This window comes from Rhinopithecus bieti, unplaced genomic scaffold (assembly GCF_001698545.2).
Source record: "Rhinopithecus bieti isolate Rb0 unplaced genomic scaffold, ASM169854v2 scaffold_13400, whole genome shotgun sequence".
NCBI classification, from domain to species: domain Eukaryota; kingdom Metazoa; phylum Chordata; class Mammalia; order Primates; family Cercopithecidae; genus Rhinopithecus; species Rhinopithecus bieti.
Window position 1 is genome coordinate 1,937,715 of NW_016807991.1, and position 26,086 is coordinate 1,963,800.

At 52.3% G+C, this 26,086-nt stretch overlaps 1 long non-coding RNA gene across 1 annotated transcript; it reads left to right on the plus strand.

Moving 5' to 3' along the window:
- The first annotated feature begins 3,657 nt into the window (after nucleotides 1-3,657).
- On the plus strand, nucleotides 3,658-24,658 carry LOC108537319 (uncharacterized). Its single transcript, XR_014485106.1, has 8 exons — nucleotides 3,658-3,931; nucleotides 6,390-6,507; nucleotides 8,940-9,066; nucleotides 11,513-11,576; nucleotides 18,796-18,936; nucleotides 19,253-19,600; nucleotides 23,917-24,291; nucleotides 24,574-24,658. It is a non-coding gene; the product is annotated as an uncharacterized LOC108537319 (long non-coding RNA).
- The last annotated feature ends 1,428 nt before the right edge of the window (nucleotides 24,659-26,086 follow it).

Sequence of the window (26,086 nt, forward strand, 5' to 3'; positions counted from 1 at the left end):
CTTGTCACTCTTCTGTGGGATCCTAGAGAACTCCATCACTTCTACTGTGAAGCAGCAAGAGCCAGACATGCAGATACCCACTGTGGGAGGCAGCTTCTGATATGGCCTCCAAAGAAGCACCCTCCTGAGATTCATGCCCTTGTGTCATCCTCTCTCCTCCAGTGCGATCCAGACCCACTGAGTTGCTTCTAATGAACTGAATACAGCAACAGTTCTAGGAGATTAGGCTTTAAAAGACTGGGTTATATTCTGTCTTTCAGGTACTCTGTCTCTCATTCTTCCTCTTGCTTGATCAAGATATGCTCTCTTTGATGAAGTAAGTTGCCATGTTGGAGAGGCCCATGTGGCAAGGAACTGAGGGTGGCTTCTGACCACCAACCAGTAAGGAAATAAAAGTCCTGAGTCCAACAACCCATAAGGAATGGAATCCAGCCAAAGACCACATAATGAGGTTTGAAGTGGATTGGCTCCAGTTGAGCCTTCAGATGAGACCTCAGCCTCAGTTCACACCTTGATTCCAGCCTTGTGAGAAACCCTGGCCAGAAGACCCAGTTAAGCCATGTCTGGGTTCCTGACCCCAAAGAACTGTGAGATAATAACTGTGGGTTATTATAAGGTAATATGTTATGTGGTAATTTTTTTTTTGCAGCAATAGAAAACTAATAAACCAATGAAGAGTATTTTAATGAAGGAAGGAAAATTGGTCCTCATTCAAGCAGTAGGGTAATTGGGGTTGGGTTCACGGCAATGTGGGACATGGTAGAGAACAACAACATGAAGGTGAAACTTGGGTGGGAACAGGGAGTGACCAGATGACTACCAGGGCCCTCTCAGGTGAGGCTGCCCAGTGATGGTCCTGGTGGCAGCTCCTGAAGATCCCTGGGGCCTTAGGTGGGTGACAGCTCTCCTAAGTCTCTGCTCCTGAAGCTGACAAGCCTTCACACTCCACATTCTGTCCATGCAGCTATAAATATTAAAACGTGCCAGAGGAGAGATTGCAAAATAGGGCTGTGGGCAAGATAGAGCTCTGAATTGAGAAGAAGAAATGAGAATGAATTTCTCTCTTCTGATTCCCGCTTCTGTCTGTTTATTGCAAAAGGCGCTGTGGGAGATAAGGAGCAGGCAGCTCGTGCCCTGCAGGCTGTGCAGGAGGCGGTTCCATTGAGGGTCGCATGGAGGAACACAGTTGGGTGCCACCTAGTTCACGAGGCCGCCTGAGGAGTCAGAGCTCCCCACACCATCCCAGATGCTGCTACTGAGTAGAACTCTGGGGTTCAAGCCCTGCTGGTCCCACACCAGGGCAAAAACAAAATATAAAGTAAAACAAAATAAAGTAAAATAAAAGCAAACAGAAAAAGTACTCCTGTGTGGGTACGTGTGGGGTGGCTTTGGGGCTCCCCAGCCCAGAGTCTGAGCACTACAGCTGCCAGGCAAAGTCCCCCTAGTCCCTCTCTGCTCCTCTGTCTCATACCTCGAGTCTTCCTGTCCATCGATTCTTCTCCAGAAACTTCTTTCCCTTCTACTGGCTTCTTTTCCATTCCTGCCACCAGCACTCTCATCTGCTCACTGTTCATGACCTCCCCAACCAATGACTTATCTTCTTTCCCTCTATGCCTCTCTAATTCATCCTGCCAGCAGATTCACTTTGAGATACTGCTTTGGACATATCACTTCCCTGTTTAAAATCTTCTATTTGTCCAAACCAGGGCAGGACCTAGTCTGGAACTGTTAGTCTCACCTACAAACCCTCAGGTACCCTTTTCTACCACGACCTCCAAGCCTCACCCCTAAGCACCCACTCCTTACACCAGTTTCCCTGTCTGCCCTCTGCCCAAATGCACCCTGATTTCTTGTCTTTTTTTTTTTTTTTTTTAACTCCTCTCCCAGCCTGGCAGTTCCCAACCAGCTCTTCCTCTCATGTTTTCCTGTACAAGTTATATCCTCCTTCTTCAAAACTCAGGTCCAATCTTACCTCTCAGCAAATCCATCCCTGACAATTGAAGTCCTAAGTGCTTTCTCTGTCCTCTGAACTCTTATATAATTTTAGCCTGTGCAATTCATTTGTTAATTAATCATGCACTGTGCTGCCTTGAGACATCATTTTTTTTTCTCCTGTAGCCTTGTGCTGATAGTTAACTCTTTAAGGGTGATTTAAAATTTGCTTGCTTATGTTTTGGCTTCATACCCCTTTGTGACATCCTTGGGCACAGATGCCACAGCTTTGTACTCCTTGCAGGAACTTCCCAAGGATCCCAGCACTGAGTGAGGCTGGTTCTGGGACTGCAGACTGTTTTTGCTGGTTTTTATTCTCTCCTTCCCTAGGTGCTAGGACACTTTTCTCTCTGTTTCCCCATTTATTCATTCATTGATGTCTCCTTTTAAGGGGGCTTCTTTCATGCTTGTCCTTGAATGGTATTTCCTTGGGGTTGGTCCTGATCCCTGTGCCTTTCTCACACTCCACTCTCACCCTGAATCATCTCAGCTAAGTTTCTTCTTCCTACTGCTGCTTGCATGCTGGTAGTAATCAGTGTCTCCACCCATCACTGCTTCCCTAAACTGCAGGTGTCTATTGGATCTGTCAAGCTGCACATTCCACAGGAACCTCCAAACCAAGGGACCCAAACGGAACCTGCTGTTTGCAGTTGCCGTTGCAAAGTACTACAAACTGGGAGACTTAAAACAAGCGATTTATTCTTTCACAGTTCTAGAGGCTGGAAATCCAAAATCGAGGTGTTACAGGGCAGTGCTCCCTCTGAAGGCTCCGAGGGAGGATCGCTCCTTGCTCCTGGGGCTCCGGGCAATCTTTGGCGTTCCTCGGCTTGTGGCTGCATCGCCTCTGCCTCCGCCTCCATTTTCACAAGGACTTCTTCCCTGTGTGTCATTCTGTGTTTTCACATGGCCTTTTAAGGACATCAGCTTTTGAGACCCCAGATTTAGGGTCCACCGTTATATATATATCCAATATAACCTCATCTTAATTAATTAGAACTGGAAGACCTCTTTCCAAATAAAGAGGTTCCGGGTGGACGTGCATTTTAGAGGGTCACCACTCATCCTGGTACACCCTTAGCTCTCCCCCTAACAAGCTTTCTTTTGGTAAATTGCATCCCCCCTCCTCCCCCAGCCCAGTTACCCAGACCCAAGAAGCATGGGTCTTATACAGATTCTCCTGTCTCCATTTCTCATCCTCTACTACAGTTGTGCCTGACACTCCTTGGCCACACCTTCCTATCCCTCATCTCCCCTCTGACGTGCGGCGGTGGCCTCGACCTGCACAGCATATGTCAGTGTCGGCCAATCTTCTTTTCATTATTCCCTGTCAAGAAGTCTTTTCCTAATTGCCTGCCCCTATGAACTTGCAATGCCACAGATAGACTGCGTGTCTGTTTCTATGCTGTGTGTATTTTTATGCCTTTAAACATAAAGGGTAAGATTTCTGGCAGCCCCCACCAAGAACCAATTTTGCCACTTTGGGGGTGATGTCACCCCCTTCTGGAATGCATGGTGTGTGACAACAGCCTCCAAGTGATCTCCCTCCCTCCCTCTGCTCTGGTCCCACCCCTCCTCTCACCCATGCATCTTTCCTACTTTTATAAAACACAAAAAGGAGCTTGCTCCACCTGAAATGGAGAGACTGTCAGCATTGCCCCTGAGAGAATGTCCAGACCTCTTGGGACAGCATCCTTCTGCATCCAGCACAGCCCATGGCCCTTCCATCGCTGCTTCAGCCACACAGGGAGCAGCTGCATTCAGGCCAATGTGCCTGGTCCTGGGACACCATCTGCCTGCACCATCCGCACCTCTTGCTTGCATATTCAGTTTGAATTACATTTCAAGATGCAGGTTGAGAGTCACTATGATGAGAAAGTGCTCTCCTACCACCCCCAGGAGACTGGATGCCCATCCATCCCCACTCGCCACACTCTCAAAGGTTAAGGGGCACTTCTTCAAAACCATGTCTCCTCAGGTAGAGCAGGTGCCTGGAGGGCGGTGCAACAGGGAGAGGAAGGGGAGGACAGAGCTATTCACCTGAGTTGGTAGCCACTGAACCTGGCCAGCCTCCCACAGTGGAACTGGTAGCACTGCCATCTCTCTGCCTGGCTCAAATATCTGGAAATCACAGACTGTTTCTCACCCATCTCTGTATCTCCAGAGCCTAGCCCAATGCAGTCAGAGCCCAGTGAGTGTTTTGCTGGACGAATGAATGAATGAATGAATGAATGATTAATGAATGGGCTTCTCTGGACTGTGTTTCAGCTGCTCAGCCACCTCGCATGAACTCCACTGTTGCTCCCTGTTGCCAGGCACCTCCAAAGGCTGCCTGGTTTCTACCTGCCCATCTCCTCTGCAGACCATCTTTTCCTCCTTCGGGAGGGGTCACTACGCAGGCACCTGATCATGCACTCCTGATTGGCTTCTCTCTATGTTGAACTCTGCTCCTGTGGCCCTGGCCCTCCTTCTCCTCCTATTCCCTCAGTCTTCATCTTCAAGCTGAAGATGAAGATGGAGCAATACTCCATCTAAAAAAAAAAAAAAAAAGAAAGAAAAAGAAAGAAAGAAAGAGCCTCTTAACCTTTGACTGTGTGTGTGTGTGTGCGTGTGTGTGTGTGTGTGTGTGTGTGTGGCAGGTGGGGACAGGCAGGAAAGAAGGGAGAGTTCACAAGACCCTGGGGCTGGTCCTGGGTCTCAGTGGGGCCTTGAGGAAGAAGCAGGTGAGCTGGCTTCACTCACCTCCCATGCAGGGAGGTGGCGGGGAGTGAGGCGGACACTTACCATCCATGTCAGACTTACAACGTACAGTCAGGCCCCCTGCTCCAGGCTTGGGTTCCTGGACAGACCATGGACTTAGCCTATATTGACACCCCGGGGAGAGGGCAGAAGCCCTGAGACCCATGGGTAAATATCGGGTGATGTGGTTTGAATCAGTGTCCCCACCCAAATCCCATGGGTAAATATCGGGTGATGTGGTTTGAATCAGTGTCCCTACCCAAATCCCATGGGTAAATATCGGGTGATGTGGTTTGAATCAGTGTCCCTACCCAAATCCCATGGGTAAATATCGGGTGATGTGGTTTGAATTGGTGTCCCCACACAAATCCCAGGTTGAAATGTAATTCCCAGTGCTGGAGGTGGAGCCTGGTGGGAGGTGACTGAATCATGGGGGTGGATTCTCATGAATGGGTTAACACCAGCCCCCTGGGTGCTGTTCTTGAGACAGTGAGTGAGTTCTAGTGAGATATGGTTTTTAAAAGTGTATGACACATCCCTGTTCTCTCTCTAGGTCCTGCACCTACCATGTAAGATGACTGCTCCCACTTTGGCTTCCACCATGAGTAAAAGCTCCCTGAGGACTCCCCAGAAGCAGATGCCGCCATGCTTCCTGTACAGCCTGCAGGACCATGAGCCAATTCAACTTCTTGTCCTTATAAATTACCCAGGCTCAGGTATTTATTTATAGCAGTGCAAAAACAAATACACCAGAGCAGCGGCAAGGTGAAGGCAAGTGGCCTCTAGGGAGGTAGATGGGGTTGGTGGGGAGGAGGCTGGATGAGGGTGACTAGGAGAGGGGGGACTGCCATGTTCAATTGGTACAGGAATGGAAGAACTGTTCATTACCTAATCACCACCTCCCTTCCAGATGTGCAGCCCTCTCCTCTGCATGAGGGCCTCACTTCTGGAACCAGGGCCTGGTCCGCTTGGACAGATCTGCCAGCACCCGCGGTCACCACCAGTGCTGCTCTAGTCCCTGGTGTGAGTTTCCTGCAACTGCGGTAACACAGTCGTACACACAAAGTGTGTAAAAAACAGAAATGTATTCTGTCACAGTTCTAGAGGCCGAAAGTCCAAAATGAGTCTTAATGCCCAAATCAAGGTATCAGCAGGGCTGTGCTCCCCTGGAGGCTCCAGGGAAGCGTCTGTGCCTCACGTACTCTGGCTTCTGGTGGTGGCCAGCATGCTTTGCCTTGGGGCTGCTCCATTCCAGCCTCTGCCTCTGCGGGCGCTGCTGCATTCTCCTCTTCTGTCTGGGGTCAGATCTGCCTCTGCCTCAGTCTCGTGATTGCAGATGGGGCCCACTCAGATAATCCGGGATAACCTCTCCATTTTTAGAACTTAAACTTAATCACATCTATAAAATCCTTTTCTTGCCATATAAGGTTAACATTCACAGGTTCTAGGGATTAGAACATGGGTGTCTTTCGAGGGCTGTTATTCTGCCTGCCTCGTCCCCTTTGGCCTCTGAATTATACAAGTACCTGTCAATCACAGATCCAGGGATGGAGGTGGAGATGTGTCTGGCACCCCCTCTCTCCTGCACCTGTGCTCACTGACAACGGGTGCAGCTTAGCTCCTCCTTCCCCTCCTCTCTTCTCCCTCATTTTGGGAGCCAGAGGACTATTTGGGTTTGGAAATAGTGCTCTGCATCACTGGAGGAAGCAAGTATGAAACCTCAGTCCACCCCATCACTCGATCAGAAGAATTCCCATTGGACAGCTGGCTTGCATGCAGGTGAGTTGTAGTTTGCTGACATGTTGAATCTCTGATCCCTGTCTCTTGGTTGGAGATGATGGGTGCATCACGTTAGGCAGCAGGATGTGGGGAATCAGGACCCAGGCCAATTGTCACATTCACAGGGGAGAGAACTGTGCTGGCCTCAGCTGGCTCCTGGATCTAACAGATCAAAGAAAAGAACTGGATCATTCTAAGCAACCCCCTCATAGCTCCAGCCTCACTGATCCTGGTTGGTTATGATTCAGAGGAGGGGAGGGCAGACTCGCTGATGATCAGTGCCTCTTCGGAGACAACCAAGGGCAGCTACAGAGATGGCCAGTCCCCCAGTCCATGCAGCCACTGAGATGGCCGGACCCAGATTCCATGCAGCTACAGAGATGGCTAGCCCCTCCCTCCATGCAGCCACTGAGATGGCCAGACCCTCCCTCCATGCAGCCACTGAGATGGCCAGACCCTCACTCCATGTAGCTTCTGAGATGGCCAGCTCCTCCCTCCATGCAGCCACTGAGATGGGCAGCCCCCACTCCATGAAGCTTCTGAGATGGCCAGACCCTCACTGCATGCTCGGAACTAGGTATGGAAAGACAGACAGCAACCGAGAGACACAGTTTGAGGAGAGGAGGAATATGGGGAAGGAAGAATAGCTGCAACATAAGGAGTACCAGGAGTGCATGATTTAGAGTCGAAAGAACTGGGTGCAGATCCTGACTTCCCTCGACTCTATGTGACCTTGGAGAACTCACTTAACTTCTCTCAGTCTCGTTCAGCTCAACTGGCAACTGGGGAATACAATCCCTGCCTTACAGGGTGGCCATAAAGATCAATGGGATAAGATACATGGATGAATTTTATAAATGCTTTCTACTTGCAAAGAATTTTTGCTATTCCAATCTCCATATCCTACCTGCCAAGGGTTGCATAAACTCATTGTGACATTTAGAGGCTTCTTAAACGGGATGAGGGTTGGTGACTTTTGCTGCTCCAGACCCTGAGGAAACGGACGGGAACTGGCTGGACAACATGGGGAAACCTGAAATCCATTCATCTGTAATGAAGGCATGGCGGAGAAGCAGGGGCTCCCTAACCTGACTTAGCTGCTGTTTGTTATTCTTGGGAGGAAAATCCCCAACCTGGTTCTGCTTGAAACCAGGCTGTCTGGAGTGATGTCTTGACAGGATGATGGATGGTGGCCAGGCACAGTTTGTGACACCGAAGCACATACTCTGCATTCTTTATCTGGAGCTGCCGCTGGCGGAAGGCTGCAAATAAGCAATCCAGTTATAGGAATCCCTGATAAAATTCCATTATGGGCCCCAGAGACAGTCACGCTGGATTCAATAGCAGGGCGGCTGGGAGGCGAGGCGCATGTTGGGAGCAAAGCGCTGCCACTGGGGAAATTTTGCCTGAGCCCGGAGGCTCTTGTGCTGGGAATTCCATAAAAGTCGGAGACTCAAACCATCTCTGACATCCAACTGTCTTTGCTGTTTGAAATGCGACAACACTTCCATGGGGTGGTAGCTGAGGACTGTGTTGCAGCCAGTGGGCAGAGACCTCGGGTTGGAGCTGACTTAGTTTTATTGAGATGCTGGTTTCCCCCTCGGACGTGTCTATGGGAAGCCGGCTCTGTTGCGTGGCTCACTTTTTTTGGCCTCTGGCTGATCCAGCTGAAGCCCAGTGGTGAATATAGAATTCCCCACCCCTTGGAGATTTAGGAAAGCTTGCTTCAAACCTCAGTGTCTGCCTGAGGCCACTGGGGACCTTACGTGGGCAGACGCAGATACAAGACACAGCCCTTCACCCTTTCCCCAGAACCATCCATTGGCCTGGAGAATTTTGTGAGTTTAGTGAGACTCGAGGGGTGCAGGGTGGGGACAACCTCCCACCCTTCTGCAATCCCTGGGCAACCTCCCAGCCTTCTGCAATCCCTGGCTTTCCCACCCTCCTGACCCTGGCTCTGTGCTTCCTCCCCTTCCAGTGCAACCAACACACTCCTCCCTTGTCTTTTAGGGAGCAGTTCATCCCCCATCGGGTTATGAAGCCCTAGCTTCTTCCACCAGGGACCTTACCAACGAGTTTTCAAAAGCAAGGCAGTTCTTTCGATCTAAGAGGAATCTTCTACCAGCTGCTGGGAGGGCAGGACAACATCTGTCCCCTGCACGCACTGACAGCTAACGCTCAGAGGTGCTTGCTGTGGGCCAGGCAGGCTGGGAGGTGTTTGCCTGGGTTGACTCATCAGTGAGGAGGGTGCTGTGTTTATCACATTTTACAGATGAGAAAAGCTATAGGTAAGTTAAGTCCCTTGGCCAAGGTCGTGCAGTAAACCCAGGAAGCCTGGCACTGGTCTCATTGTCATCATCATTATCCTGGACATAGATGGGCTAGAGAGAGAAAGCTCACTCATTGGCCTCGGGTCCCCACCCGGTTATTAGTGCCGAGAAGCCGTTCCGGAGGAGATATGTGATCCCCTCCTACTACAGCTCCATCCTAGCTCTTGTTAAGAACTTCCTTCCCAGTCACCCAACAGTGTGTTGCTTCCAAGAGCAACGGCTGGGCCAGGTCAGTGCTGGGTGACCTAAGTTTGCATCTTCAACTGCTTCTTGCTCTCTGCTGTGACCTGGCTGATCCCAGAAGGACAGCGTCTTCCTTAATTGGGAGAACTTGAGACATTCAGGACTCACTTCTGTGTCTCCTTCATTTGGACTCAGATCATGCTGCAAGCACAGTTTTGACCTTCGCTGCCTGGCCCAGGGAGCCTGCAACTGCGTGGGGTTAGGGCAGGACCTACTCAGACGCGTTTCGAGAGCACACCTCAGGGCTCCCATGATTGGGGCTTTGACCAAATTAGCCTTTCCTCTTAGATTTGGGAGACCACCTGTTCTTCCCAGCATTCTGTCATCCTGGGTTTCCTGGCTTTGGGCTCACTTCTGACTTCTGGTTTGTTCCGTCCTCTAAACCTTCCCTGAGGTCCTGGATTGCCGATCTGCCTGATATTGACATCTGGTAACCTCGGGGGCTCACCCTCCAGCTTGGGGACCTACCACACAGACACAGCCTGGCAGTGCAGGGTAGGAAAGGCAGCAGAAAGGGAGGTGGCCAGTGGGACAAACCTGGTTCAAACTACAAGTCCTCTACCTGCTGGTCATGGTGTTAGAAAGTCACCAGACCCCTCTGGGCCTCTGTTTGCTCTTCTGAAAATGGAGCCACTGATGATGCCGTCCTCATTCATGGTGGTGATGAGGGTCTGAAACACTGGAAGGCATGTGCAGCGCTCCACAGCCGGGATGTGGCAGAGATGGACTCGGTTTCCTTTCTTCTGAGCTTTATCCCTGGCCTTTTCTCCCTTCCTCTTCCCTTCACTTTCGGTGGCTTGGCCTCGAGTCTCCCCAACAATCATTGCCACTTAGGCTGAAGGTCCTGCCCTCTCCCTGCTCCCTGCTAAGCCCTGAAGACGGGAGAAGGTGGAAGGGGGTTTTTGACAACAACAGCCGGGTCCCCTGCTTCTTAGACCTCTGTCCCACTTGCTGCCTGAGACTTAGGGTGGCAGAACACAGCAGGCCCTGCCCAAGCAGGAGGAGAAGGAGAAACAGAAGCCACAGGAGTTATAAATTGGGGTCTACCCGAATGAAGGGCTGCCCACTTTCTGCCCTAGTGACGATTAGCACCATCACTTGAGGGCTTAAAAGAGGGTCTGTTTGTGCAGTTGGCCTCTGCCTCCTTTGTCTTTTCTTTCTTTCCTTCTTTCTTTCTTTTCCTTTTTTTTTTTTTTTTTTTTTGAGATGAAGTAACTGGGATTATAGGCGCCCACCACCCTGCCCGCCTAATTTTTTTTTTTTTTCCATTTTTAGTAAAGATGGGTTTTCACCATGTTGGACAGGCTGGCCTCAAATTCCTGACCTCAAGTCATCCTCCCACCTCAGCCTCCCAAACCCCTGCCTCTTACTTTCCCCACCCTACCCTTGTTATGCATCTCCTCTGCTGGTTGTTGCCATGGGCTGTACTGCAACCCCATCAAATCCAGATGTGGTCACCCAACCCCAGCACCTAAGAATGTGACTGCATTTGGAGATGGGGGTCTTTAAAAAATGATCAAGGCAGGGCACGGTGGTTCACGCCTGTAATCCCAGCACTTTGGGAGGCCAAGACAGGCAGATCACAAGGTCAAGAGATCAAGACCATCCTGGCTAACATGGGGAAACCCCGTCTCTACTAAAAATACAAAAATTAGCTGGGCATGGTGGTGCATGCCTGTAATCCCAGCTACTTGGGAGGCTGAGGCAGCAGAATCGTTTGAACCTGAGAGGCAGAGGTTGCAGTGAGCCGAGATTGTGCCACTGGACTCCAGCCTGGCGACAGAGCAAGAGTCCGTCTCAAAAAAAAAAAAAAAGGCGATCAAGCTAAAATGATGGTGGACCTTCATCCAGTATGATTGGTGTCCTTCTAAGAAGGGGAGATCTGGACACAGACAAACACAAAGGGAAGACCATGTGAAGACACACAGAGAAGACAGCCACTCCCAAGCCAAGGAGAAGAGAGGCCTCAGAATAAACCAACCCTGCCAACACCTTGATCTCGGACTTCCAGCCTCCAGAACTGCGAGAGAACAAACTTCTATTGTGTAAGCCTCCCAGCCTGCAACACTTTGTCATGACGGCCCTGGCAAACGGATTCATGTGCCAAGCCCCATATCCCACTGAGGTGACCACAGGCTTCTGAAGCTTGAGCAGAAGCGCAAGGAACACGGGAGGAAGCCCAAGGAACAGGCGAGAAAGAGCAAGGAACACGGGAGGAAGCAGAGAGGGGCCCCCAGGCAGAGCCAGAGACCTGTTTCTACGGAGCAGGACTCCAGTCTGGCGCCTCCTCTCTTAGGATGAAAACACAAAAGAGGGTTGTGGAAGAATTTGGAATGTTATGGGATGTGCCTGGGTTGTGGCAGCAGAGCCCTGACCTGGCCCAGGCGAGGTCTACTCTGCCATCCACAGGCACTCCTCCTCCTCGCTCTTAGACCCCCTGGAACGAAAAGGAAGAAAGAGCCCCTCACTCATGTTTCTCGCTGTGCCCACCTGCAGGTGAGCGGCCCCCTCCCTGCTGGTCTCTTTCCCACATCCCAGCCCCTCCGGCTACAGCCTCCACGCGCTGCTCCTGCTCCTGCCCCGAGGCCCCATCTCCGCCTCCTCCCGCCCTCTCTCGCCCTTGGCTGCCCCTCCCAGGCTCGGCCTCCCCGCCCGCACCGGTTCATACTCACATTGGGGCTCCCCGGCTCGCTGCTGGTGCCGTTTCATTTCCCATCTGCTCACCTCCGGCTCATGAGTAATGAGAGTTTACAAGTTGAGTTTCCATATGTGGAGCATTTATATGTTCTTCTTCAACAAGGATGGGCGAGTTTCTCCGGCTTCATGGTCTCTGGCACCCAGAGGCTTCCTAGCCTGTTGTCAAAGGAGCCTCCTTCCCCACCTCCTCCCTCACACAGCCCTGTCCCTTGGGATTGGCAGACCCAGTTGTGAGCATTCAGATACTACTTGTTGGGAGGCCTGGATACGATTTTACATTCTGTTTTTCATTTTTAAAAAACACATGTTCAGCAACATTCACACTATTTTGTTCTCAGATGGACTAGGGAAAAAAATCAAACGTTTCCTTGTGTTCTCTCTCAAATATAAAATTTAGCGTAAATTGTTTCTGTTTCCTCTCCCTCCTCCCACACTCTCCCTCCTCTTCTTTCTCTTCCTCTTTCCTTTCTCCTCTCCCTCCTCTCCCTCCTCTCCTTCCTCTCCTTCCTCCTGCTCCTCTTCCTCCTCCTTCTCCTCTTTGCTTTCTCCTTCCCCTTCCCTTCTTCCTTCCCTCCCTGCTTTCTCTCTTCTTCCTCTTCCTCCTCCCACACTCCTTGATTCAAATATTTTTCTGAAGGTCAAAGGCCCTATATGAAAAAAGACTCGCCGGCTCAGCAGGACATACATGATACATTTCCACTAGGGAAGGCCTTGCCCCTCCCAATGCAGCAACAGCTGTCACTCTGACCTTTCCTACCTTGGAACAGATGGGGCACGGGGAGCAGGTGTCTGGGGGCGAGTGGAGATTGAGGCTGACAGTCACCCAGCTGTGGCTCCTGCGGTGCTCTCACTGGCCCCCCGCCCCCGCCCCGTGGAAGGCAGCATCTCTGGGAGTTGGAACCTCTCCTTCTCTGCTTTTCTCATGCCCCTTACTCAAGTTCTAGCCTCTGGGGCTCACAGTCCTCAAGGGCCCTTGTCTAATGCTTTGGCCATTGTTCCCTCTTCCTGCCTTTCGCTCTGAGGCAGGCCTCACTGCCTGGTGCTCCCCTCCACCTGGGTTTGGTTCTGAGGCAAAACCACCTCCTTCCCCCAGATTATCCCCCGAGGACAAGCAAATCAGCTGTCCTTCTGGTTCTCCATGGCCTCTTTCAGCCTCTCCATTTTCTCTTGATGGAAAGTGGAGAGGAGTCAGCCAAGGAGGACAGCAGAGGATGGCCAGCCCTGCTCTGGGCCCAGCCAGTGCTGGGGGATGGTGGCCTGGGCTTCGGACATGGCTCAGTAAGGACAGATAGGGCACTGCAGTAGGATGAGCCCAGATCTGTTCAGATGACCTGCACGCTCCCCCATCCCGTCTCACTCTCCTTGTTCTCACCTGTCCTGCTGTCCTGCTGTCACCAGCTCTGCACAGCACAGGCGCTTGGACAGGGGATTTAATCAGTCTCTTGGCTGTTAGTCCCCAAGTAGTAATTGAAGTGGGCTGATGGGACCTATCTGTTAGGCCCAGGGAGCTGTGGTGAGATGGCTTTTGGGGCATTTCCTCCGCCTGCTAATCTATCTGTCTGGCATTTTATCTGGAGCCCAGGGCTCATGCTTGAGCACTGAGGCATTTTACAGTATTATTATTACTTAGCACTTATAACATACTTCATCAATGAGAGGGTTGGCGGCCGCGCCGTCACTCTAAAGCACGGCGCTCCAGATAGAGAGATACGGATCTCACTCCGGGTGTGTAATATTTGATGTCTGTGTCTTTGGGTTGCTTGTGATCTTGTTATTAGTTATGTCTCCTTGAGGAGAAAACCTACCTTCGTTCTCCTGATGCATGGGGGTCAGGTGGACGGAAGGCACAGGGATGGGGGCAGGAAGGATGCACAGGGGAGGGCTTAGCTTGGGTTCCCCCAGAAGCAGACCCAAGACAAGGCGTTGCATGCATTGATTTCTTTGGGAGGTGATCTGGGGAAGTACTCGTAGGCGAGTGGGGAAGGAGACGGGGGCAGGAAGAAGTGAATACAGGATAACTGAGAATGTTACTGCCATGGGCAGTGGGGCCCAATTCCACTGGGGAACTTGGCAGCTGGAGGTTTCATCCTCTGAATCCATCTGACATTGGCCAAGGCTGCTTCCAGGGCCATTCACTCCCCAGTCCCTTGAGCTCGGCCCCTACCTGGGCTGAGAGAAGCCCTCAGGTGTGTCCCAGATGCCTGTGCCATGTGCTGCCCGCTGGGTGCCCGGGAGGTGTGGACGGGGCCCTGGCAATGACAGCCATGGCTTTGAAGCTAGACACAGATGTTCTGATAAGGGAACGAGCCCGGGAGAACAGCCCTTCTCCCTCATCTCAAACTCTGCCAGCTCTGTGTGTCCCCTGCACCTCAGGGCCCGAGGCTGTGCCACAAAGTCCAGGACAGTTTGCAAAGGTCTGGGGACTGTCTCCAGCTGCTCCACCTTCCCTAACCAGAGTGGAACATTCAAAGAGAGGCACAGTGTATGGCGTGGATTCAAATGCCGGCTTTGGCCCCTTCTGGCTTTGTGACTTTGGGCGAGTGACTTCATCTCTCTGGCCCTTAGTTTTCTCATCTGTGAAATGGGAGTAGCAATGATAACTAGCAGGAAGGTCTTCGAAGGTTAGATGAGAGAGTGTCTATAAAGTGCCTGGTCCCGTGTCCAGCCGTAGAACAGGAGTCCAGGCCACATTCCTTCCTATTCCCTTTCATCCAGGGCTCTGACCCTCACCCAGGACCCCGACCAGAACACCTGAGTCTGGTTTCCAAGTCTTTTTTTTAGTTTTGAGACAGAGTCTCGCTCTGTTGCCCAGGCTGGAGTACAGTGGCACAATTTCAGCTCACTGCACCTTCCACCTCCCAGGTTCAAGTGATTCTTCTGCCTCAGCCTCCCAAGTAGCTGAGACTACAGTTACGTGCCACCATGCCCGGCTAATTTGTTTATTTTTAGTAGCGATGGGGTTTCACCATTTTGGCCAGGCTGGTCTCGAACTCCTGACCTCATGATTTGCCTACCTCAGCCTCCCAAAGTGTTGAGATTACAGGCATGAGCCACCACACCTGGCTCTCCAAGTCTTTGAGTTACAGAGATTTCCTCAGAGGCTCACGTTCCCAGGGAGTGGGACTCCTGCTTCCAGGACGCTGCATCTTTCCAATGCTGAGGGCAGGTGGGCACCCTGCTGACCACTCCAGCAGCCATGCCTGATGCCTGGGCTTGCAGATATCCCCGTGCTCATCAGGCCAAGGCAGAGCTGCATGGCATCCCCTCAGGGGCCAATTTATATAGCAGCTTAAGTATTGTTTAAAACTCCTTCCCCTTCCGGGAGATGGGAGAGGCAGCTGCTGCTGCTGCTCCGGCCGCAGGCTCTTCTTCAAAGGGTCTCGTAGGCAGATGGAAAACTTGCTAGGAAAAGCTTTTCCTTTTTTTTTTCATATCTATTTTTTCTTGGTTGCAATTCTTGTTCCTGCCTGATTCTCTACCTTCCACAGAGCCAGCAGGTACCTCATGGGGATCAGAGCTCTCAAGGCCCCTGGGGGCACCTCCTGCAAGAAGACTTCCCCAATTACCCTACAGGCTCCAGCAACACTTGTTTCTGCTCCCCCTGGTTTCCTGGCTTCGTTGTGGCCATGTGCTTCATGTGTGGAGCTCCTCTTTGTGGACTGATGAGTGTGTGTACTGGGAACTTGCTGTCTGTCTATCTAGGGGGATAGGACTATCAAAGGATAGGACTTGAGTCTCATCCTTCCTCTGGGCTGGGGGAGCTGCTGCCGACTGGTTGGGGGTGAGACAGTCTCTGAGCCCACCCGAGGGCGCCTGCCTGCCCAGGTAGGCTCTGGTAAGAGCCAGTGACTCTGCTATATAGGGGATCCGTCAGAGCTGAAAGGTCTAGAAGCCCTTCATCATATTAAAGACCAATTCCGTGCAGATTAAGAGGACACAGCATCTGTTCTCTTGGGCTTGGGGAAGCCATCCATCCTCCTGGAGCAGCTCTGGGAGGAAAGGGAAAAACTCAGAGCTCCCAGAGGAGCTCTGGGCAGGAAAGGGAAAAACTCAGGTGGTGAGATGGTGAAGAGCAGCCTTCTCCTGTGCCCCTGAAGAGAGGCCCCAGGTGCCCCGAGTGTCCAGGCTCTCGTGTGGCTCTGGTTCCCCACAAGGTGCCGAGCACTCTGCCTCCTGCACAGGGTCATGCTTTCAGTCAGATCACCCGAAATGCTCAGGGGCCCTTGCTCTTTCTTAAGACAGACTCATCTGACTCCTTCCAAGGCTGAGAGCTCAGCTCTGTTGGGGCATTGTCTGCCGTCCTGCCTTCCCCCTTTTCCTGCCTGGCTGCATGGTGGTCCAGGGCCATCTGGGGATCGGCTGCATGGTGGGGAAGGGCCACTGCTTCCTGGTAGGGCTGGCCAGGAACAAAGGCAAGGGGACTGGGGAGGGGACTGGGCTCTGCTCTATTTATACTGTATCTTGGAGGAGGGCACATTGGCAGCCCGGAGCTCTGGATGCCTCCCAGAAGCCTGAGTGGTGGTGGCAGGGGCATCTGTTCACTGAAGGAAGGGCAGAGAGAAAAGAATGGGCATTTATTGATTTTCTTCTATATGCCAGGCACCAGGCCAGGCCTCTTTGATGCATGATCTCATCATGTAAATATAGGATGGTGGTCAGGAGATCAACTTCCAAAATCAACAGAACTGGGTTAGAATTCCAGCTCCCCCAGTTTCTGGCTGGGTAGCACTGGGCAAGTGGGTTCACCAGCCTAAGCCTGACTTTGTTCCTCTGTGAAGTGTTTATAATCAAAGTGTCTTCCTCCAAGAGGCCCTATCTCTAAAGCACACGGCAGCGTGCTGACCCAACAGGATGTACCCCGTGAACATTAACGCCTTCTGTTGCGAACGACCACGTGATGCAGAAAAAAATCATGTCCTGATTTTTGGAAGACGCAGCAGCCAAAGCCTAAGACGTGAAGAAACTCACCCAAGGCTGCTAAATTGGAAAGTGGCAGCGTGGAGATATAAGCCAGGCCCATGCCTTCCAGGCTCCAAACCCCAGGCCCTTCTCAGACGTCCTCCAGCCTCCACGGGGAAAGAGATAAATGATCGCAGTGCTAGCGAGGGGCCCGGCTGCTCAGCCACGCTGGAAGGGCAGGGAGACCCGGCTGCCAAGCTCCCAGCAGTTGCATAGCTGGGCAGGGACTTTTCCTTGGAGCCGGAGGAGAGGCTGCTCCAAGGCGGGCCCCCGGACATGGAAGGTGGCTCTGCCGGGACAGCTGTAAACTCTTTAACCTTGTGTGGGGCTTCGTCCTTCAGCAGCCCGGTGAGGGATCAGTGGCAGGGGCGATGGCGGGGGAGCTGGAGGTGGCGGTGGAGGCGGCCCGGCACTCACTCACTCACGGCAGAATGGACTCTGGATAAACAATTATAGTCTATTTACCTCAGACCATATGGTGCTGGGGAACAGGTGTGCGGGTAATGAAGAGCCCAGCTCCAATTAAGCGTCTGGGAACCCGGCCGGATTCCCGCTGAATCTTGCGCTTGGGTTGAGGCCCACTTACAAATGAGAGCTAAAAGGACTGAGGCTCAGGGAGGCAGGAGCGGGAGCCTGAAGGGTGCGTGGCAGGGCCAGCCAGCAGCCCCCACCCGCCGCTCTGTACCTGCTGGCAAGCGGGTACAGCCCAGGGACCTCATCTGGGCCTTCTCCATGGCAATCTTGGTGCATCTGGAAGTTATGAGGGGGAATGGTTCATGGCCATGCACCTCTTGGTGAGGCTGTCCTGGGACCTGTCAGGGTGGGAAGTCAGGGGGTGATTCCTGTTAAGATTGGGGGGATGGGGCAGGCACCTGTCACTCTCTGTCAAGGTCCTTCCCACCCTGACTCTCCCTTGGCCTTCATTCCCAGCCATTCAACATGTAGTTTTGAGTACTTACTGTGTACTGAGCTAGGCACTGGGGACATGCTGATTAAAAAGAAGTAGACAGAGGCCTTGCTCTCATTGAGTTTACGTTTTAGGGGGATGGGAAGACAAACAGTGAGTCACATTCATAAAGTTGTCACATGCATGAAAAAGGTGAGTCACATACGTGGATAAGGTCATCACATGCATGAAGAAGGTGAATCAGCTACATGAATAAGGTCATCACATGCATGAAGGTGAGTCACATACATGGATAAGGTCATCACATGCGTGAAAGTGAGTCGCAAACAATAAGATCATCACATGCATGAAGAAGGTGAGTCATATACATGAATAAAGTCATTCACATGCATGAAGGAGGTCATTTCTAAGCTTGGTAAGTGTGAGAAAGTAAATCATTTCATCCGCCTGATGGACTCTTAGCCATCCCTGCAAGCCCTGCTCAAGGGGGCCCCCTCTTCTGACACCTCACAAATGCCTCCAGGAGTGGGTCACCAGCTGCCCCGGGCTCCTGGTCACTCTCCTGCTCGCCCCATTGCCCCATTGCAGCCCTCAGAGGTTATGTAAACAGCTGCTTCTGTGTCCTCTCCTTCCAGGGCACTGCCCTTCTCCAAGTCAGGGAGGACGTCCGGCTCGAGTGCTATTTCCAGCATAGCACAGGGTCAGGCCAGCAGATGAGAGGGTTTGGTGAGTGATAGAGCAGCTTCAGCCTCCTGGGAAGACATTGTCCACTCCGGCCTGTCCTGGCCTGAGCAGGTAGGTGAGCAACAACTGTGGAGAGTGCCAGCCTCTGGAAGAGCCCCAGGGGCCTCATCCGACCACGGCACCTGCAAGGTGCCCCTCACAAGTGTTCTGGAGGCTGCGAGCAGAGCCAAAAAGATGAACAGCTCCTGTCCCCGTGGTGGGCTGATGAGAGTGGAACGAGGGCACATGTTCCAATGAATCTCTCGTGTCAGTTTTCACTGCAGCACAAACAGAGGGAGGTGGGGAGTGCATCGTTTCTTCTAGGAAGCCCGGGTTTCCGTCGCTGATGAGGAGAGAGAGACAGCAATGGGGATTTTTCACACTCCTTTGCCTGGTGAATATTTTTGTTTTCGTTTAATTTTGGATTAGTTCATTGCTTTAGGACTTGACAGATGAAATCAGCACCTTCCCAAACTTCTCCGCTGGGAGACTGTCTGGAATATCTCCTCTTGACCCTCTAGGGGATGCTGCCCACTCCACAGCGCCCCCTGCAGCTCTGCCTGATTATAAAGGGAATACCTTCCAACAGAAATACACAGCTGAGTTATAGGAAATGGGTAACAGACGATTCCTAGGAAAATCAAGGTTTCAGATGAAAAACCTGCACAATTTCTGGGGGGGTGCAAGGTTACCGGAGCCAGGATTCTGGAAGGCTCCAGCCTCCAGCCCTCCCTCCCCAACCCAGAGGACAGGAAGCAAACTAAATGGGTTCTGAAGTGGGAAACAAATTGGATTTTTAAAAAAATGCTCTGGTTCTAATGATCGAAGGGGTTATTCATAATCCTGGAGTAGAAAGTGTATCTTGAAATCTATGTTTTGTGTTGACAGCTTCTCCCTAATGGGCAAGATCTCACACATGATAGAGCCATAAAACGTGGCACTCCTGGCTGGCCCTGCTGCTTGTCTGATAAGGGAGATCGAGGGACTCACCAGCACAGGCAGAGGGCCCCAGGTCTTACCCTGCCCCCATGCCTCCTCCCCACCCCAGCTGGTCTCGGCTTCCAGCATGTTGCCAAGGCCTGTTCTGCAGAACACAAAGCCCATGCTTTGCAATGGCGAGGATTCCATGTTCAAGAAAGGGTGGGAAATGCCCCCAGTCTCTCCCGTCCTAGGCATTCAAAACACCCATGAGCACAGTCACGGCTGTGAGGAGGCTTCCAGTAAAGAAAATCTGGTGAGCTATGCTCGACCCAGTGGTTCTCAGATTTGTTTGACTGCAGAATCCTGTGTTTACACAAGCCCTGTTGATGTCCTACAGAACAAATGCTTTCCAGAACCTACGATGGGTCACATAACGGTATCCTTTTCCTAGGGCTACCCTATCAAAACACCACAGACTGGGGGGCTTAAATAACGGAAATTCCTTCTCTCATGGTTTTGGAGGTTGGGAGTCTGAGATCAAGGTGTAGGCAGGGTTGGTGACTTGGCTGTGTTCTCCCTGTGTTCTCCTGTGGTCCTCCCTCTGCACATGTCTCTGTCCATATATCCTCTTCCTATAAGGACACCAGTCATGCTGGATTAGGGCCCACCTCAGTGGCCTTGGTTTACCTTGATTAGCTTTTTAAAGACCCTGTCGCCAAAATGATAACATTCAGAGGTGCTAGGAGTTAGTGTGTCAACATACGAATTTGGAGGGGGCCCATTTCTGCTCATAACCGCAGCAGTGGGCCTTGGCATGATGAAACTTGGTATTGGGGGGACCATGAGGAGAGTAGAAAGGTGGTAAGTGGGCAGGGTATGGCTGTTGCCTGCCCCTTGGCATGCTTCCCATCACAACAGTAATGACATTAACACTAACTACATTTTCACACCCAGAATCCCAGCACTTTGGGAGGCTGAGGCGGGTGTATCACTTGAGGCCAGGAGTTCGAGACCAGCCTGGCCAACGTGGCACAACCCCATCTCTACTAAAAATACAAAAATTAGCCGGGCATGGTGGTGGGCACCTGTAATCCCAGCTACTTGGGAGGCTGAGGCAGAAGAATCACTTAAACCCAGGAGGCAGAGGTTACAGTGAGCTGAGTTTACATCACTGCACTCCAGCCTGGGCTAGAGTGAGACTCTGTCTCAAAAAAACAAAAACAAAAAACAAACAAACAAAAAAAACCAAAAACAACCAGCAACTGCATTTGCCAGGCATTTAGACATTACCAGTACTTTTCCATCTGTCAATTAATGTGATCCTTTTAACAACCTGTAAGGTTGGAGGTTCTATGGTTATTTCCACTTAACAGAGAAGGATGCCTGCACTCAGAGAGGTTGAGTCACTGGTTTCAGGTCACCCAGTAAATAGTGAAATTAAGGACTAAACCCAGGTGGGCTTAAAGAACCAGTCCTGAGGATTAATGGAGGATTGATTTCCTGCCCTCCCTGAGATGGAACCCGCCGTTGCTGGCAGCAGAAGCAAGAGTCATCTCAGAACGGCTCTGGGGGCCCCTGCCAGGCAGAGCCTGAGTTCCCACAGGTGGCGTTTACCCTGACGAATCTGGGCCCAGGCTGAGGCCCACCTCACTTCCCGCCAGCTTGGATGGAGAACCGTTCCCTGGAGCTTCCCAAGTGGTTTCAGATGAGCAGATCCTGCCGGCTGCTCTAGGCACCTGCCCATTTGTGCTGAAAGTCAACCAGCTGTGAAAGGTTGCAGATTTTTTCTCAGCTCTCCTGGGTGTCAGGTGTGGTGGAACCAGGACACAGAGTGAGACCACCCCAGCTTTCCTGGCCTCATCTCAGAGACAGAGGCGGGCCCAGCAGTGAGCTTTCTTCAAGAATGAGCAAGCCAGGTACAAGCTGACTGTGAGCGGGACCAGAGAATTTGCTACTTGGAAGGCAGGAGAGGGTGGCGGCTGGGTTAGCAGTTCCACGAAACCAGCTAACTCACTTTGACTATGTCCATCCTGGCCTGGCCACCTGCTATTTGCTTCCTTGGTGGCTCTTAAAAAAGTTTGATGACCAGGTGAAACCCTTGCCTGCCAGGCCAGGAGGCTGGCTCTTCATGAATTCTTCCTCTTGGTCAGAAGAGGCAACTCTCTAGGTAACCAGGCCTGTGCCTGCGGGCCTGATGTCTACCCTGGACTCACTGGACACTCCTGCTGCACGTCTAGTCCAAGATGCTTGGCAAAGGAAGAGCAGATCACTGGGAGGGATGGACCCAGAGACCAGTCCTGACCCCAGATTCTGAGCTGTGGAGCCCGGGGCAGCAGATTTGTTGCCTTCACTTCAGGTTCATCATAGTACAATGGGCTCATGAATAAATGTCGAGGTCATTGTGAAGGCCCCATTAAAGGAGAGGTAAAAAGTTCTCTGCAAAACTTCAAAACAGCTCTGCAAATGAGGGTTGTTAAAAGAGCCCAGGAGACTGAGGGGAGGAAGGCTGGGGACCAGCCATAAGCTCCTAACTGCTGCAGTGCCAGTGGCTACCTGGATGAGGCTGGGTAGGCACCACGCCAGGCAGGACTCACCCTCAGCTTCCAGAGGGGCTTACAAGTGGAGGTCCATGAAAGAGTGAGTCTTCGGCGGTGGTCTGCCCAGAAATGCCTGGAACGACCGCAGAACCTGTACACCGGCCAACCCCAGGGGGCACGATCCCTGGATACTCCCATGCAAGGTGAATAAGGTGCAGTGGCTGAGACCCTCAGGGAAGGAAACTCTTTACCGCATGCCATTTCTTCTTCCCAGGACTCTCCCTGACTCTGCCCCAGGCAGGGATGGGACTGACCCCTGGGAACCTGGTGTGGCAGCGGTGGGGAGCACCCAGCAGAGGTTCAGGGAGTCTCCCCTCACTCTCGCAGGAAGCTCACTCGTGTCGGTGGGTGGCTCAGTTCTGGAACGTTTCTCCAGAGAAGGGTCCTGGAAGTCCCCCAGCTGGCTTCTTTAGGGCAGGCCGGGGCTAGGGAGAGGAGAGCGAGGCCCAGGGAGTGGATGTAAGCACTCACGCTCACGGGCCTGCCTGCGTGAGACTGAAAGAGCAGTGCCTTAGATTCCAGGCAGCTCTCTTACCTCACCCACGTCCCAGCCCTGCTTTTGGGAACCTCCTTTTTCAAGTTCTCTACCTAAGTGACACCACCCACTGCCCACCATAGCTCATCCTACCCTACCAGGTTAAAATCATTCAAGTCCTTGGCCAGGTGCGGTGGCTCACGCCTGTAATCCCAGCACTTCGGGAGGCTGAGGCAGGCAGATCACGAGGTCAGGAAATTGAGACCATTCTGGCTAACATGGTGAAAACCCGTCTCTACCAAAAATACAAAAAATTAGCTGGGTGTGGTGGCGGGCGCCTGTAGTCCCAGCTACTCGGGAGGCTGAGGCAGGAGAATCGCTTGAACCCGAGAGGTGGAGGTTGCAGTGAGCCGAGATGGCGCCACTGCACTCCAGCCTGGACAACAGAGCAAGCCTCTGTCTCAAAAAGAAAAAAAAAAAAAGGAAAGGAAAGAAAAGAAAAATTGTTCAAGTCCTTTGTCTGAGAGGAGACAGACATTCTGCCCAGGGCCAGGGGTGTCAGTCAGGCTGACAGTAGATCACATGGAAGATCTACTGAACGATTCTGGGATTTGTCTTTGCATGGAGAAGAGGCAATTGGTTGAGAGCGTGCCTTTAAATATTTGAATGGACCTCCTGTGGGTCGATTAGTGGCCCCCGAAAGATTTGTCCATGTCCTGCTTGCCAGAGCCTGTGAATGCAATCTTATTTGGAAAAGGAATCTTAGCAGATGTAACTGAGTTAAGGATTTCAAAATGAGATTCTGGATTCGGGGGGAACCCAAATCCAGTGGCAGGTGTCATGACAGAGGCAGAGAGAGATTTGGGAGGGAGAAGGAGAAAACCATAGATGACAGAGGCAGTGATTAGAGCTTGGCAGCCTCAAACCGAGGGACGCCTGGGAGCAGGCAAGGAAGGATCCTCCCCGAGAACCTTTGGAGAGAGCACATCCCGCCTACACCTTGCTGTTGGACGTCCAGCCTCCACAGCTGTGACAGGATCAGTTTCTGTTGCTGCAAGCCCCTCAGTTTGTAGCAATTAGTTACGGCAGCAACGGGAAGGAACAGCTGTGTCCTGTGAAAGAGGAGGTGGGCTAATTCCATGTGCAGCCAGAGACTTAACAAGGAAGGGTAAGAGTTCCAGGGGGGCGTCTTGCAGACCAACGTAAGGAAGAATTTCCAAGAACGAGGCCTGCACCGCATGGATGTGGCTGCCTGGGGCCATTCTGCCTCCTACACCATCTGACTGACCGTCTCTTGGGAACATAGTGGGTAGGACCGCTGTTCAGAAGGAAGGGTGGGTTAGTTCTTCCCTCCTCAGTGGACACCTGCTGACGAGGTCCCCCATGTGTGTGCATCACGACAGTAATTCTCCTTCAAGAAAGCATGTTAGAATGCAGACGTAAGGGTGATGTCTTGATAGGAATAACTTCGAGTCAGCTCTAATTTCCTTTTTCCAAAATGACATTATTTGCAAATGTTGGTACTGTAACTATTAATAATAATTTACTTGCAGGTAGCTCGCATTTCCCAGGGACACATCACTGAGGCTTGTCACGGTGGTGAGAGAGAACTGTGGTCTCCTAGGAGGCATGGAGCAGCCTTCCCACACTCTCTGCATGCACACATCCTCCGGGGATCTGGTCCAGGGGCCGGTTCTGACTCCCCAGGCCTGGGCTGGGACTCCGGACGCTGTGTCTCTCAGAAGCCCCCGGGGGACAGTGACGCTGTGGGTCCACAGGCCACAGGGATCCAGAGTGGCTGCTGATGAGTTTCCAGAAGACCCAGAACTACTATTTAGAGGGGGCAGGGGAAGGCATTTCACCTCGCTACAACTTAGGCTGGGCCAGAGGAGAACACAGCTTTCCTTTCTGGGAATGCTGTTGAACAATGAAGTAGGACCTGGGGTGGCCGAGATGGAGGCCCTGGAGAAGTGTGGGCCGGGAGACCTAGAAGCCACCTTTCGATAGCATAATCTAGGATCTCAGAACTTCCCGGGCTCCTGTCCCATCTGGGGTCAAAGGACTTGATGAGACAATGCCGAAGGAACCCCACAGCTGACATTGTGGAGCTTGTCTCCCGTGCCAAACTCTTGCCTTAGCTATCTGCTTTAGTGCTGACAGCAATTCCAGGATTCAATCATTCCTTTACTACTCCATTTTGCAGACGAGAAGACAGAGTATAAAGAGGTTAAACCATGCCTACGGTCACCCCTGTCTGGTGAAGCTGAGATTTGAAGTGGCGTTTGGACCCCAGAGCTGAGCTGATTATCACCATGTCATTCAGCCTTCCAGAATCCTGTAGACGGTCAACAGGGTACCCTGCCCTCCTGTCCATGCCTGGGCCTCCCAGGCCTAGCAGAGTGGTGTAGGACACTCAGGGACGGGCCAGGGCATCCCTGTACGTGGCCGCTCCCTAGGTCACCCCCTCTCCCTGCTCTGGTTGGCTCCACACTTTTACATGAAGCCCCGCTGCTCCCAGCTGGGGGATGATTCGACCAGGGGCTCCTGTTCAGTTTTTCACGCGGAAAGACTGCTGAGCAGGCGCTGGCTGTGGAAGAGGGGAAAGTTGCCACCCTCTTCTAAAACTGCCAGTGCAGGATGGAGGGGAAGATTCCTGCACACCCAAGGAGAGGTTGAGGCTCCAGGGAGAAGGAGGAAGCAGCGCTGCCTGAATACACCCCCACAGCGTGTCAGCTGCTGGGCAGACAGCAGCATTCCCCATCATTTAGGGCCTGAATAAACAGCCCTGTTTTACTCTGCTCTTTGCTGAGCCAAACAGGGCTCCAAACCCCTCCTGGCCATCCTCAAATCTCTTCCACTTTCCAAATCCTCAAACCCTTGCGACTGTATCCCTTTGGCCTGTCCACCGTAGAAAACAAGAGGCTGGTCTCTTTCCAGGCAAGGAGAGCCTCCCTCCTGGTGCTCCTGGGGTCGCCACACACATCTCCATGGCTGACTCTTTATAGCAAGGTGCAGAGACCTGGGATGGGGGTTCAGATGTGTGCACAGCAGGGTCTTTGGGGTCAGGGAGCTCTTCGGAGCAGGCAGGGCACATTCTCAGGCCATTAGCTGGTCAGGCCAGAGTTCACCTGCCACCACCCTGTCCCCAAACCAGCATCATGGCAGGGTCCCTGGTCCCTCAGAGACCCCTTGAGAGAGCAACCCCCACCACGGTCCAGGAGGTGGCTGCATCCCTGGAAAAACAGGACAGACTCCAAGAGAAGCACACAGGCCAATTAAGAGCCCAGCCCAGCCCGGCGGCTCCAGCACCACCTGCTCTCATCTTGCAAGGTGCCTGAGGCTTGGGCTGCTGGGAAGGTACAGTGCGGCCTAATTACATACTCCTCCGTGACAGGCGGTGTCAAAAGATTAAAGGAATCAAACCAAGTGGTTCTCCGGTGGCCCCTCCCCCAGGAACCAGAGCTGCTGCGTGAAGGTGATTATGGTACCAACGTAGTGGTTAGAAAGATAATTTTCTCTGGGCCCCGTGCCTGCTGCCTCCTCCACTGAGCTGCGCTTCGGCACTGCAACTCTGCCACCTTGTATGGGCTCCACAGATTCATTTTCTTTTTTGTTGGCACAGCTGAGCAAGAAACAAACTAAGCACCTCTCCCTCCACCAGTCTCCCACCCCACCACCTCCCCACTCCCCTCCCCTCTCCTCCCCACTCCCCTCCCCCTCCATCCCT